The 14,682-nt window shown below is 38.5% G+C and overlaps 1 protein-coding gene across 3 annotated transcripts in view; it reads right to left on the bottom strand.

Moving 5' to 3' along the window:
- EPS8 (epidermal growth factor receptor pathway substrate 8) overlaps positions 1-11,759 on the bottom strand; it is a 192,127-nt gene extending 180,368 nt beyond the window's left edge. For 2 of the 3 annotated variants that reach the window (XM_049625142.1, XM_049625138.1), the window contains exons 1-2: positions 11,491-11,759; positions 6,641-6,711 (exon numbers count right to left, since the gene is read on the bottom strand). The gene's annotated coding sequence lies outside the window, so the exon portion shown is untranslated. The remainder of the gene's footprint in view (positions 1-6,640; positions 6,712-11,490) is intronic. The other variant, XM_049625139.1, reaches the window with a different exon arrangement.
- Positions 11,760-14,682: the final 2,923 nt, after the last annotated feature.

Below are 14,682 nucleotides of genomic sequence, written 5' to 3' on the forward strand. Positions count from 1 at the left end.
ACAATCTCCCTGATCTGTGAATTTCAGCCCCCCATCCCCATTCCCCAACTCCCCGCATTGGGCTCTCTACTGTCAGCACAGAGCCTGCTTTGGATCCTCTGTGTCCCTCTCTCTCTGTCCCTCCCTCACGCATGTGTTCTCTTTCTCTCTCTCAAAAATAAACATTTTTTAAGAAATGGACTTTAAAAATGTTTTTCTCTCCTTTTGTTTTTTAGTTTTTTGGTTATTGTTGAAGAATAGTTGATATACAATATTACATTAGTTTCAGGTATACAACATAGCCAACATTTATGTACATTATGAAACAATTAACCACAATAAGTCTAGTTACCATCTATCACCATATACAGTTATTACAATATTTTTGGCTATATTCCCTATGCTGTACTTTATATCCTCATGACTTATTTTATAACTGAAAGTTTATACCTCTTAATCCCCTTCACTTATTTTGACCCCCCCCATCACCCTCCACTCTGGCAACCACCAATTTGTTCTCTGTATTTATGAGTCTGTTTCTGATTTGTTTTGTTTGTTCACTTGATTTTTAGATTCCACATATAAGGGAAAGCATACAGTATTTGTATTTCTCTGTCTGGTTTCTATCACTTAGTATAATACCCTTTAGGTCTATCTATGATGTTGCAAATGGCAGGATTTCATTCTTTTTATGGCTCAGTAATATTCCATTGTATTTATATACCATATCTTCTTTATTCACTCATCTACTCATGGACACTTAGGTTGCTTCCATATTTTGGCTACTGTAAACAATGCTGCAATGAACATACAAGTACATATATCTTTTTGAATTCATATTTTCATTTTCTTCAAATTAACACCCAAAAGTAGAATTACTGAATCATACGGTATTTCTATTTTTAATGTTTTTAGGAAGCCCCATACTGTTTTCCATAGTGGCTGCACCAATTTACATTCCTTCCAAGAGTGCACAAAGATTCCCTGTTCTCCACATCCTCACCAACACTTATTATCTCTTGTCTTTTTGATAATAGCCATTCTGATTGGTATGATGTGATACCTCACTGTGATTTTCATTTGCATTTCCCTGATAATTAGTGATGTTGAGCATCATTTCATGTGTCTGTTGGCCATCTGTACGTCTTTGGAAAAATGTCTATTCAGGTCCTCTGCCCTTTATTTACTTGGATTGTTCGGGGTTTTTTGGTGTTAAGTTGTATTAAGTTCTTTATATTTTTGGATATTAACCTCTTATCAAATATATCATTTGCAAATATCTTTTTCCATTCAGTAGGTTGCCTTTTCATTTTGTTGGTTTCCTTTGCTATGCAAAAGCTTTCTAGTTCAATGTAATCCCACTTGTTTCTTTTTGCTTTTGCTGCCCTTGCCTGAGGAGACAAATCCAAAAAAAAATATTGTAAGACTGATGTCTAAGAGCTTACTACTTATGTTCTCTTTTAGGAGTTTTATAGTTTCAGGTCTTACATTTAGGTCTTTAGTCCATTTTAAGTTTATCTTTACAAATGGTATAAGAAAGTGGTCCAGTTTCACTCTTTTGCATGCAGCTATCCAGTTTTCCCAACACTATTGAAAAGACTGTCATTTCCCCATTGTACATTCTTGCCTCCCTTGTTGTAGATCAATTGACCCTATGAATGTGGGTTAATTCCGGGCTGTCTATTCTATTCCATTCACCTATGTGTCTATTTTTGTGCCAATATCATACTGTTTTGAATACTAGCTTTGCAGTACAGTTTGAAAGTATGATACCTTCAGTTTTATTCTTCTTTTTCAAGATTGCTTTGACCATTTGGGGTCTTTTGTGGCTCCATACAAACTTTAGGATTATTTCTTCTAGTTCTGTGAAAAATGCTATTTCTCGATAGGGATTGCACTGAATCTAAAAATTGCTTTGAGTGGTATGGACACTTTAATAATATCAACTCTTCCGATCCATGAATATAGGATATCTTTCCATCTGTTTTAACTTCTTTCATCAACGTTTTGTTGTTTTCAGTATACAAGTCTTTCACCTCCTCAGTTAACTTTATTACTAAGTAATAAACTATTGCTATTGCAAATTGAATTTTTTTTTTCTAATTTCCTTTTCGGATGGCTTGTTGTTAGTATATGAAAACAGAACAGATTTTTGTTGATTTTGTATCCTGCAAATTTACTGAATTCATTTTTTCTAACAGTTTTTTATGGAGTCTTTGAGGTTTTCCATATATAGTAACATGTTATCTGCAAATAGTGACAGTTTTACTTCTTCCTTTCCAATTTGTATGCCTTTTATTTCTTTTTCTTATCTGACTTCTGTGGCTAGGACTTCCAATACCATGCTGAATAATAGTAGTTAAAATAGGCAACCTTCTCTTTTTCCTGATCTTAGAAGAAACACTTTCAAATTTTTCACAGTTGAGTATCATGTTGGTTGTGTGTCTGTCATATATGGCCTTTATTAGGTTGTGATATATTCCCCCTATGCCACTTTGCTGAGAGTCTTTATCATAAATGAATGTGAATTTTGTCAAATGCTTTTTCTGCATCTATGGAGTTGATCATATAATTCTTACTCTTCATTTTGTTAATATGGTGTATCATGTTAAATTGAAGATATTGAAATATCTTTGCATCCCTAGACTAAATCCCACTTTATCCTGGGGTAGGAATCTTTTAATGTATTATTGAATTTGGTTTGCTAAGATTTTGTTGATGATTTCTGCATTTATGTTCATCAAGGATACTGATCTGTAACTTTCTTTTTTTGTGGTGTCTTTATCTGGTTTCAGTACCAGGCTAATGCTAAACTTAGAGAATGTATTTGGAAACACTTCTTCCTCTTCAATTTTTTGGAATAGTTTGAGAAGTATAGGTATTAACTCTTCTTTAAATGTTTGGTAAAATGCAACTGTGAAATAGTCTGGTGACTATTGCCCCTCTCTTGACTTTTACCACTCTCTTTAAATATAAACTTCTCTTCCCTCTATTGATGTTCACTTTTTTCTATTTGGTCTTTCCTTTTTTTTCTTCTCCCATATATTAAAAATGAACTCTAACCTCCTATCAAGCACATAATTCGTTCACTTAAATTATTTTAGCATATTCACTAAAATTATTAATTTAGAACATATTATGTTCAGGTTCTGCTCAGAAACTGTTCATGGCTCTTAGAATTCTGGATTGGCTCAAATAGCACTAGATGGTGCCTTTATGGGATGTTACATTCTAATGTTGCTACGCTACTAAATATATGCATGGTTTTAGACACAAGCTCTTATTTCACTTAAAAACACACAAGCCTCTTTCTTAATAAAATCACTTGAGTGTCACAGGACTGGGTTACACACACACACACACACACACACACACACACACACACAGAATTTATCTATCACATAAAGGACTATATTTAAAAAGTCCTATGATTAGAAGAGGAGATTCATGCAATTCTTAAAACAGGTTTGGTATCGTTATCCTCTCCTACTATGATGCAATGAATACTCTATTGTACTGTTACTTACAAAAATGAAAAATAACTGGTTATTCAGTTCTTTCTGATATCCCTGTAGGCTCTGTGAGAATGTACAGAATTTCCCACGACTCCCATCATGTCCACCCATTCTGCACATCAAACATATTCATCTTTCTGTCTGGAATGCCCTAGAGTCCCACCTCATATTCTTACTCTTGGCCTCAAAACTTCATCCTATAAAACTCAAATGTCACATTCTCCAATAGAGATTTTTCTGATTTCTCAGCCACAGTAAGCCTCTCCTTTTGTCTATATGCAGAGATATAAATTTTTTTTTCATTTAACCTATCCCCAACAATCATGTCAAATAAGTACTATTATCATTTTCACTTCCTAGATAAGAAAATTGAGGCAGATAAGGTCTCTCTGATTTCAAAGTCCACTGCTTGCTTGCTTATTTATTTAATATATAATCTCATTAGTTCCACACTCTACTGAAATGGTTGTCTCCATTCTCTGGGTTCCCTGAAGACAGAAGGTAGAGATCCTGTCTCATTCATCTTTGTATTCCCAGTGTCTGGCACAGAACAGATACTCAACAAATGCTCAATAAATGATGAATGAATAAATGAAATGTAATAATGTTCATCTTCCTCTGGGAGGAAAACTCAATCCCTTCTAACTGTTCTTCTGTAAGAAGTATGATAGTAAGTGCTAATTTCATTCAACAAACATTTTGTGAGTATCTATTCTATGTGATATGCTGTGCTTAAAGATAATTGAGTTTAGAGGCGCCGGGTGGTTCAACTGGTTAAATGTCGGACTTTGGCTCAGGTCATGATCTCATGGTTCGTGGGTTCAAGCCCCGTGTTGGGCTCTGTGCAGACAGTTCAGAGCCTGGAGCCTGCTTTGGATTCTGTGTCACTCTGTCTCTCTGCCCTACCCCACTCAATGGTCTCTCTCTCTCTCTCTCTCTCTCTCTCTCTCTCAAAAATAAATAAATGTTAAAAAAAAATAAAAGATAATTGAATTTAGTTTCCTGCCCTCAAGAAACTTGCAATTCAGTGGGGAAAAGGTATAAACAATTAGCTAATTCTACTATTACATGTTTTATTTTTCCCAACTCCCACAAGTTCTTCTCTTTAAAGGAACCTCCTTCTTTATAAACATGTTTCAATGACTCACATCTCTGGGTCAGGAAGATGCAAATCAGTCAACAGAAAAAATTTTTAAAGAATCTCCATGTATCTCAAAAACACAATTTTTGAACCATTCGCATTTAGCTCAGTTGTCATTTAAGTAGTGCACAGTTTTAAAGAAAAGAATAAAGGCAAGGACACCCTGATACTATCCTTGCACTTTTTCTTTTATGAGAGACCACGTGGCCAAATGGAAAGTTTTAGAGTCAGAAAGATCAAAGTTCTCATCCCAACTCTGTCCCTTTCTCCCCACATGGACCACAGACAAGTCACTTTATCTTTCTGAGCATATTTCTTACCTGTAATACGGAAATTAGGAGATCTGCCTTAAAGACCTCTTATAAGAGTTTTAAAAGATAATGTATAACACCTGCCACACCAAAGCTGCTACTTTTACTGTGTCAGATCTCACTAGATGCTTTTTGAAAACTAATTAATGGTTCTATCTATAGCGTAACAATACAAGTATTTCTGGCCCCACCCATTATCAATAACACAAGTGTTTACCAAAAGAAAGGTACTTGAAAAAACTATTTGTGGCAAGGAGAGAGGTAGGAGATAAGATTCAACACCATACAGTTAAGTCTCAAATTTCTAGATAGCACATACATCGTCTGCCTCTTCTCACCACACACCTTGTAAATCACGTCTTTCAGACACTCTTTGTGAAAAAGAAAACCTTACTAATTATTTCTTACAGTTCTAAAAGATCTAAAAGAACTGAGAGATATTACTCTGTATTAACAATTCCATTTTTCACAAAGAAGAATCTCTTAGTAAGGAAGAGAGAAAAATGTACAACCTCCAGGAACCAATCTCAACGCATAGTCTGTGTATTACTACATTTTAGTTTACAAGTCATTTCTCAACTGTTTCTTTTAAGCAATTTTGCAGAGTGTATTTTTAAAAATCAAATAAAAACAGTCTCCTGTCAATCCTAAACCTAATTTATAATCTACTTGACTTAAAAAGCTCATTTACATGATACTGATACAACTGAAAGTCCATGGGCAAAAAAAGTGAATCTAGACACAGACCTCACACCTTTCACAAAAATAAACTCAGAATGGATCATAGACCTAAAAATGTAAAACTATAAAACTTCTGGAAAAAATAAAAGGATAAAATCCAGGTGGCCTTGAGTCTGACAATGAGTTTTTAAATACAACACCTAAGGCTATCCATGAAATTGATAAGTTGGCCTTTATTAAAATTAAAAACATTTGTTCTCAAAAGACACTGTTAAGAGAATAAAAAGGCAAGCCAGACTAGAAGAAAATATCTGCAAAATACATATCTAATAAAGCACCTGTATCAAAAAGAGATAAAGAATTCTTAAAACTTAACAATAAGAAAACAGATGAGTTAAAAAATGGTCAAAAGTGGGGCGCCTGAGCGGCTCAGTTGATTAAGCGTCCAACTTCGGTCAGGTCATGATCTCGCGGGTTGTGAGTTCCAGCCCCAGGTCAGGCTCTGTGCTGACAGCTCAGAGCCTGGAGCCTGCTTCAGATTCTGTGTCTCCTCTCTCTCTCTGCCCTTCTCCCACTAGTGCCCGCGCACGCGCGCTCGCTCTCTCTCTCTCTCTCTGTCTCAAAAATAAACATTAAAAAATTTATAAAAAATAGTCAAAAGTTCAGAACAAATATCTCACCAAAGAAAATATACAGAAGACAACAGCATATAAAAAGATGCTTAACATTAAATGTCATTAGGAATGACAAATTAAAGCAACAATGGGATGTTACTACACCTATTAAAATCCATAAAATCCAAAAAACTAACAATATGAAAAATTGACAAGGAGGAAAAGCAACAGAAGCAAGCATTAATTGCTGATGGAAATGCAAAATGGTATAGCCACTCAGGCAATATCTTACAAAGCTAACAATAATCTTATATGATCCAGCAATCATATTCCTAGGTATCTACCCAAATGTTCTGAAATCTTGTGTCTACACAAAAAGTTGCCCATGAATATTCTTACCAGCTTTGTTCAGAGTTGCCAAAACCTGGAAGCATCCAAGATGTCCGTCAATAAATGAATAGATACAAAAACTGTGAAAACATCCATACAATGCAATATTATTAAATGATAAAAAGAAATGAACTATCAAACCACAAGAAAACATAAACGAACCTTAAATGCATATTGATAAGTGAAAGAAACCAGTCTGACAAGGCTCTATGATTCCAATTGGAAAAGGCAAAACTATAGAGACAATAAAAAAAAAAATCAGTGGCTGTCAGGGGGAGGGAGTTAAGGGAGTGATAAATGAGGCACAGGATTTTTTTTTAATGTATGATATTTTGATTCTATAATGATGGAGACTTGAAATTATGCATTTGTCAAAACCCAGAGAACCTTATAGGATGAAGAGTGAACTTTAATGTATGCAAACTTTTAAAAAGTCATTTAGAAGGAGGGGAGGATCCCAGGATGGACTGGAGATTTAACAAAAGGGTCTGACCCTATTATAAAGGCATGCAACTACCTCATATTAAGTAGGACAGGAGAAAAAGGAGTAGAATCTGTAAACTACAAGCAAAAGAAACAGCATGAAAGCACTGTACTCTAGTTGATAAAGTTGTTTCCCTCTCTCTGTAAAGAGAATAGAAGTTAACAATTTCAATACTGCTATACATATGTTATAGGACTGAACAATTAAATAAATGGATGGCAGATGGTGGGATCCAGGTTACTTCTCACAGTTAGAGTAAGTTTACGGATAAGCAAGTAGAGGAGAACAGAAGAACACAAGTGGAGATGGGGTAGGCAGAGTCACAGACATCCATACAAACTCATATTTTGCTTAATATGAATACATAGGATTACATAGAGAAATTGTATAGATATGTGTATATACATAGGTTGGTTTACATGCATATATTTCCTGCTCTGTAGATGAGAAACTCTAGAGGCAATGACACCCCAGTAACAATAAAAACCAAACACCCAAATCCTGGCTTCTAATACTATTTTCCCAAGGAAATGAAACAGATTCTTTCTGGCTGATTCTAAGACTGTAACAGGAAATGGAAATATAAAAGATGAGCCTGGAGCATCTTTTAATGCCAGAAAGTAAGGAAATGATCTTTAAGTTTATTTATTTATTTTGAGAGAGAGAGTGTGTGTATGTGTGTGGGGAGGGGGGGAGGGAGGGGTGGGGAGATAAAACGTGAGTGGGGGAGGGGCAGAGAGAGACAGAGAGAGAGAGAATCCCAAGCAGGCTCGAGATAACAGTGTGGAACCCAATGCAAGGCTCAAATTCAAGAACCGTGAGATCACGACCTGACCGGAAATCAAGAGCTGTATGTTTAATGGACTGAGCCACCCAGGCGCCCCACCTCACATTAATGGAGATATGTCAAAGGAACACAGAGCCAACTAAATGAGCTCCCAATGACGAAAGCTGAAACAATGTGAGCAACAAAATACAGTAGTACTGGATTACAACCCAAAGTATAAAATGAATATCCATGAGTACAGGCCAATGTAAGTAAATGATTGAGTAAATACGTAAATGCAGAGAAAAGAAAAATCTGCCATGCAGAAGAATTCTAAATAAATAATAGATACCCCACCCTCAAGGAGGAGAAGTAAAACTCTCCACTCCTTAAGTGTGGGCTGTGCACAGTGACTTCCTTCTAAAAGTACAGCATGGAAAGAAGAGTAACTTTTCATTGCAGAAACCTAGCAAACACTAACTCAGCCAGGTGATCAACATCAAAATCAACAGTGATAAGTCCGCGTGATAGGATGCACCCTTTATATGATGTAACAGAAATAGCATTTTACCTCTGTGATCTTTCTTCCAGAAACCTAAAACCCCAGTCTGATCATGAGAACAAAGTCAGACTAATTCCAAAAGAAGGGCATTCTACAAAACACCAAACCAATATTCCTCACAACTGTGAAGGTCATTAAAAACAAGAGAAGTCTAACTGTCATAGCCAAAAAGGGGCCTAAGGAAACATGACAACTAAGTGTAATATGGTATCCTGAAACAGAAAAAGGACATCAGATAAATACTAAGGAAATCTAAGTTAAGTATGAACTTCAGTTAGTAATAATGTACCAACACTGGTTCATTAATTATAGCAAATACTAATGTAAGATGCAATCAGACATGAAATTGAGTAACAGTGCATATAAGAAGTCACTGTACTATCTTTATACTTTTTCTGTAAATCTAAAACTAATCTAAAAATAATATATATATATATATGTATATATATTTAAATACCATCTAAGAATGTATCTAAAAAACACTGGAGAGGTTGTAGTGCAGTAGTGAAAAACTTCACACCTTCCCTGCATACATTAAAGTTACAATGTTTACAACCATTTTGTTACAGAATTTTTCTTAGGAAAATATTTTCAATCACTAACAGCTGCAAACAATTTCATGCAGTAATTCCCAGTAGGGATGTACTATAGCTGAAGTACTTTAACCAAAATTCCACTTTTCCCTTATATACCATTGCAGATGTCTGAAAGTTTGTAACCTATCATTAACTTATGTTCTGTGATGATCCAAATAACTACCAAATACGTTTAATACAACTCAGAAAAGGTAACCTAAATTTCATATAAATTAAGTCAGTGGTAAAAATACTCATCCAACAAAACCTCAAGCATCTAAAGAGAGACCTCGAGAAAAAACTATCATCTTTTACTGTGGATAATATATTCTCTTATATAAACCATGGTTCAAGGGAACTGTTGCAGAATTAAAATAGGTAAATGAAAATAACAGGAGAGTCAGGAGAAAAATAAAAGGTAGCGGTGAACATCTTTGCAGCATAGCGTAAGAAAAGCCAGGGTCTAGGATCTGAAGTGTAGCAAATAAAAACTGAAGGCAAAGGGAGCCTATGTTATAGCACAGAAAAGGCCCAATTAACTGAAAACAGGAAAAATTAAAAATAAAACAAAATGAAATCTCTTCATTCTATGAGAAACAAGCAAGGTGTTCAAAATTAGACTCCTAGAGAGAGCAAACCAGAATAAACCACGGTGAAGAATCACCATAAATACAACTTACTCTCCCACCATTAATAAAAGGCTGAAAATTACCATATAATGATGTCCAATGACATTGGAAAGTGGGAAGAAAAAATATTACAAAAAGAAAGTACCAAATATCATGAACAGTGGTTATTTCAGAATACTGGAATTAAAAGTAACTTTTCTTCTTTTTTTTCCTGATGTGAAGTGAATGACTTGTAGAATTTTAAAAAGTCTTAATCTTTGAATTGTGCACTAAAGGCATTTATACAATGTTATTACATTTGTGATGCACTCTACCCTTTAATGGCAATTCCATAAAGTGCATTATTTTTCTCACTGTAAGTCAAAGTGTGAGCCGATGACCCAATTTTTTTCACAGTAGCAACTTAAGAACTATAACTTAACTATTATAACTGCAATCTATCCAAAAAACTCCAGTTCCAAATAGAAAATCTATAGTAGGTGAGAGAGGATGATATTGACTTTAATTTCAATGACCACTTGATCTACATTTAGTGCACACTTTCCAAAACCCAAGTCGCTATAGAATGGTATCCTCTCAGTGGAAATAAAATAGAAGCAACACACAACACAGCTACTTTGGTATTACGTGTGTTATGTCCATATATATATATATATATATATATATGGACACACACACACACACATATACATATATATATATACACGGACATACACACACACACACACACACACACACACACACGGTCTTCTGGGAATCCTAATTCTCCTACCTCCCAAAAGAATAACAAGGTCAAAAACAAACTATTCGCATGCATCTGAAACCAGGTTGTTCCTGAACTCTTAAGACAGTAGCTATTTCTCTCATTATGAGACCAAAACTGAAACCTTCAAAAGAAAAGCAGTAATACATTTCACCGGAATGTAATTTGTAAAGGAGAATTCCAATTCCTAATGCTCCACCACTCGAGACATCGATGGATTTCAAATCCTAACACCACAGCGTCCTACCCACAAGGAGATTCCAGCAGTACTCTGGGTTCTACGGGAAAAGAAGCATTTGAGAAACAATGCGAAGGAAGAGAACAATCCGTGCAAAGATTTTTGCATTCAGATGGTCCTTGGAAGGAAAGCAGGAAGAGTGACCAGAGGAGAAGCGAGCCGGATCTTCATACGTGGTGAAATCCACTCCAAAGGCATTAACTGACAAAGACACCAGAAAGGCTATCTTTCAAAAGTAAAATTGTGAGTAGAGCGGAACAAACTAAGAACGGAAAGTCAACAGGAAGGAATCAGGAAAGACAACTATTCAAAAACAATGAGCTATCTTAATTTGAAGGGGTAAGCGATGGTGGGACCCTGTCCCAAAGTGTCAATTTGAAAAGACACCCTCCATGTGAGGGTGGGGAGGGTAGCTCTCGAAACCCCAAGCCTAAAACAGGCCGTGAGAACACCCGTTGTGTAGTCGCCCCACGGACAAGACAAGCGCAGGTGTATGTGCGGAAGCTCAGGTTACCAGGAACTGTTGAATCTTCCCTGCCCACCCGTCCCGGAGCCCTGGGCTCGGCGGGCGGCGCGGGGCGGCGGGGCGGCCGAAGGTCGGCACGGGCTCCGCGGCGCACCAAGACCGGGCGCACCACGACCCGGGCGCACGGACGCGCTCCGGTAGCAGCGCCCTGGCACACCTGGCTCCCAACACCAGTTGAAAGCAGTCAAAGTGAATGAAAGCGGACGCGGCGCCTGGCACCGCTCCACGCAAGCACACAAAGGCGGGTTTTTAAAATCGAGGCTGAGTCCAAAACACTCGACCCCCGGCCGGCGCCTTTCGCCCGAGGGTCTCTTACCTCGGATCCGCCCTCGGGGCCGTGGCTTTCCCCGGAGACGCTTAGAGCCCGGACGAGGCAGGAGGCGGCCAAGAGAAAGCCCCCGTCCTGGACCACGCCCTTCCAATCCTCCGCGAACCGCCAAGCCGCCGTCTGCGCCCGGCAGAAGAGGAGCGATCTCCCGGGCGAGCACAGCGCCCGCCTCGCGCTGGGCAAGACCGCCGCGCCCGCCGCCGCCTGTGAAGTCTGGAGCTGCCCGCCCGCTCACCCGCTCGCCGCCAAAGCCAGACGCGCGCCACGCATGCCCAGTACCCCTGCGAGGAGTGAGCGAGAGCGCGCTTGCGAGTGCGCGCCTCGCGCTGCCGGAGCGAACTCCACTCTCCGGGTCTTGCCGGCAGCCGAGCCGCGGAGTATCTGGTCGACCCCGGCGCTGGAGGCGAACTGGGCGGTGGGGGCGGTGGGGGCGGTGGGGGCGGTGGGGCCGGGTGGGCGGGAGAGGAGCGGAAGAAAAGAAGGCGAGAGGCCGCGCTAAGTTATCTAGGCCATCAAAGTCGGACCAGGGTTCCCAGCTGCAGACAGGTTTCGAGAAGTGCCCTAGCAGGACCGACTAGCAGCTGGGAGACGCGGGAAGGGGAACCGAGCGTGTGGAGAGGTTCCCCTCCCGGCAAGGGTTGATGCCCCCGGCCATGGGAGCTCCCATCTACATCGCCCCGGGTCCTGGTGCACAACTTCTGGCCTCTATCCTACGGGTTGTAAGCCCGCCGCGCCCAAAGCCCCGCGAACCTTTGTCTTCCTTCTTGCGGCCCTCCCACCCATTTTCCCCCTTTTGTCGCTCTCCTCTTGTTTTGTCTCAATTCATGCCATCAACTGGTGGCACCCAAGGGCCTTCATTTGGTCCTTAGCTCCAGCCAGCAAGCCCAGACTCGCTTCGCTAGCCTGCCTTGGATCCCATTCTTAACGTAGCTCTTGCCAAGAGCCTGATGTGGTTTGAAGTGGTGGAGACTTTCCTGAATGCCTCTTGTAACTTAACCAGCCCTCGTGATTGGTGCCTCCTCCATGAGCAGCTCACGGAGCCACTCAGTGAGAAGCCCTTTAGTCTTCTAGTTTATTTTTCCTTACTCTTGAAACACTCATTTGTCATAGCTACGCCCCCTTCCTGTTCTAACTTCTTTAAAGGCAATTGACTCTCAGAAATCAACGAGGATTGGATAAAAGAGAACCTGCTTGCTTTGTGGAGCAAGGGAAAAGACAGCGCAGTCAGGGGAAAGCAACGTTTCACACCAAGGTGGTAATCAAAACCTTTATGCTGAAAGTTCAAATGTATCTTAAGTCCAGTCCCCTATCCTAAATGAAAATCCTCTCTTCATATTTCCACCATACCATCATCCACTTAAAGTTTCACAATGTTTTGAATCTTTATTTTTATCAATATGTATAATCATGATTATTGAGTTTTTACATATGCCAGGAACTAAGCAATTTTTATGTGTTATTTCTAATCCTTAAAACGAGATAGGCCTTATTATCCCCATTCAATAGGAAAATAAAGCTCAAAAGTATCATTTCTTTTGCCAAAGCCAGTTTTGATGCTAGAATGAAAATCCAGATCTGCTTAACAGACAGGTCTTTAGCGTTTGATTCTGGACATCAATTCAACTTCCCTTAACTTACACCACAGGTGCTCATTCTGACCCCTAGGAATTAACTAATCTCATTCTTTATAGACATTGCAAGTCTTGAAATATTTGAAGCAAACCTCTAAGTAGCTGTCAGAATATCTAATATTTTTCCATTCCTCAAAATTTGTAGATCCTTTCATTATTTGTCAAGTGGAATGGTGAACTCTCATAACCACACTCTTTACCCTGCTTTGAATATCCTTTGACTTTTCCTTTTCCTTCTCAAATGTGCACTGAAGACAACACAACAGGGGTGCCTGTGTGGCTCAGTTGGTTACGTGTAGGACTCTTGGTTTTAGATCAGGTCATGATCTCACCGTTAGTGATTTCAAGCCCCACCTGGCATCAGGCTCTGAGCTGACAGCACAGAGCCTGCTTGGGATTCTCTCTCTCCCTTTCTCTCCGCTCCTCCCCTGCTCACTTGCACGTGCTCTCTCTCTCTCTCTCTCTCTCTCAAAATAAACAAATAAACTTTAAAAAGAGAGAGAGAGAACACAACATTCAAATACTGTGAGCCAAGAACTTTGTCACAAAGTGATCGGCAGTCCCTTTGACCCAAGCATACCTACCCTGTCAATAAGATATCCCAAACTTGAGTAAGGCTTTTCTTTTAGCAAATGTATTTTACCTAGGGTTGAATAAAACATCCAAGTCTATTTTATATGGACTACAATTAAACCATACTAACCACATTACATAGTCTATACTTCTATAATTGTATATGCTTAAACCCAATTTTTGCCTTTAATCCATATTAAACTTCATCTTGTTTGTTTTAAGACATAATTTCAGATTTAAAAATCTTATTAGTGATCACTTTTAACTTACAGTATCTGTAAAGTTAATGAACATGGCTTCTTTGTGTCCAGTTAAGTAAGTTTATAAAGTTTATAAAAAATTAATAAATTCCAGTTTATGAAGTCTAATAAAAGTTATATAAAAGAGGCTGAGAAAAGAGCCTTGTAGCCAACCACCAAGAATAATCTCCAAGACAATAATAATAAATGAACCAACACTTTTCAAGATCATACATTTTATTTCATGCAATCATACTATAACCAACAAGGATTTTATGAAAAGTTTTCTAAATGCTTTACTGAAATGAAAATTCACTGTCTCTAGCATCCCCAAATATACCGGTCCAAGTATTTATTAAAGAAATAAAAGGGGGAAAAGAAGCAAATCTAGTTAAACTGGATCTGTTTTCAAACTAACCCATTCTGGCATCAACGATCTCCATCACCTTTTCTAAGTGCTTGGAGCCACTGTTAATAATCTTTTTTATACTTTTCTGAGAATTGGTCGAACTTTCCTGTTTATAGTGCTAACCATGTACAAGTTTCTCCTTTCTGAAAATCTCATTTGTTCATGTTGGTATGTGGGATGAAAATGATGCAGGACAGAATGAGGGCAGATATATGGAGTGAATGGGGTCTTTCAGATGTGGGGTGTAGTTGCAAAACTTGAGGACCATATTAAGTCTATAGCTGGGTGTAAAAGCCAGATGCAGAAAATGGGAAGGAATTATAGTGCT

Source organism: Panthera uncia, chromosome B4 (genome assembly GCF_023721935.1).
Source record: "Panthera uncia isolate 11264 chromosome B4, Puncia_PCG_1.0, whole genome shotgun sequence".
Taxonomy (NCBI): domain Eukaryota; kingdom Metazoa; phylum Chordata; class Mammalia; order Carnivora; family Felidae; genus Panthera; species Panthera uncia.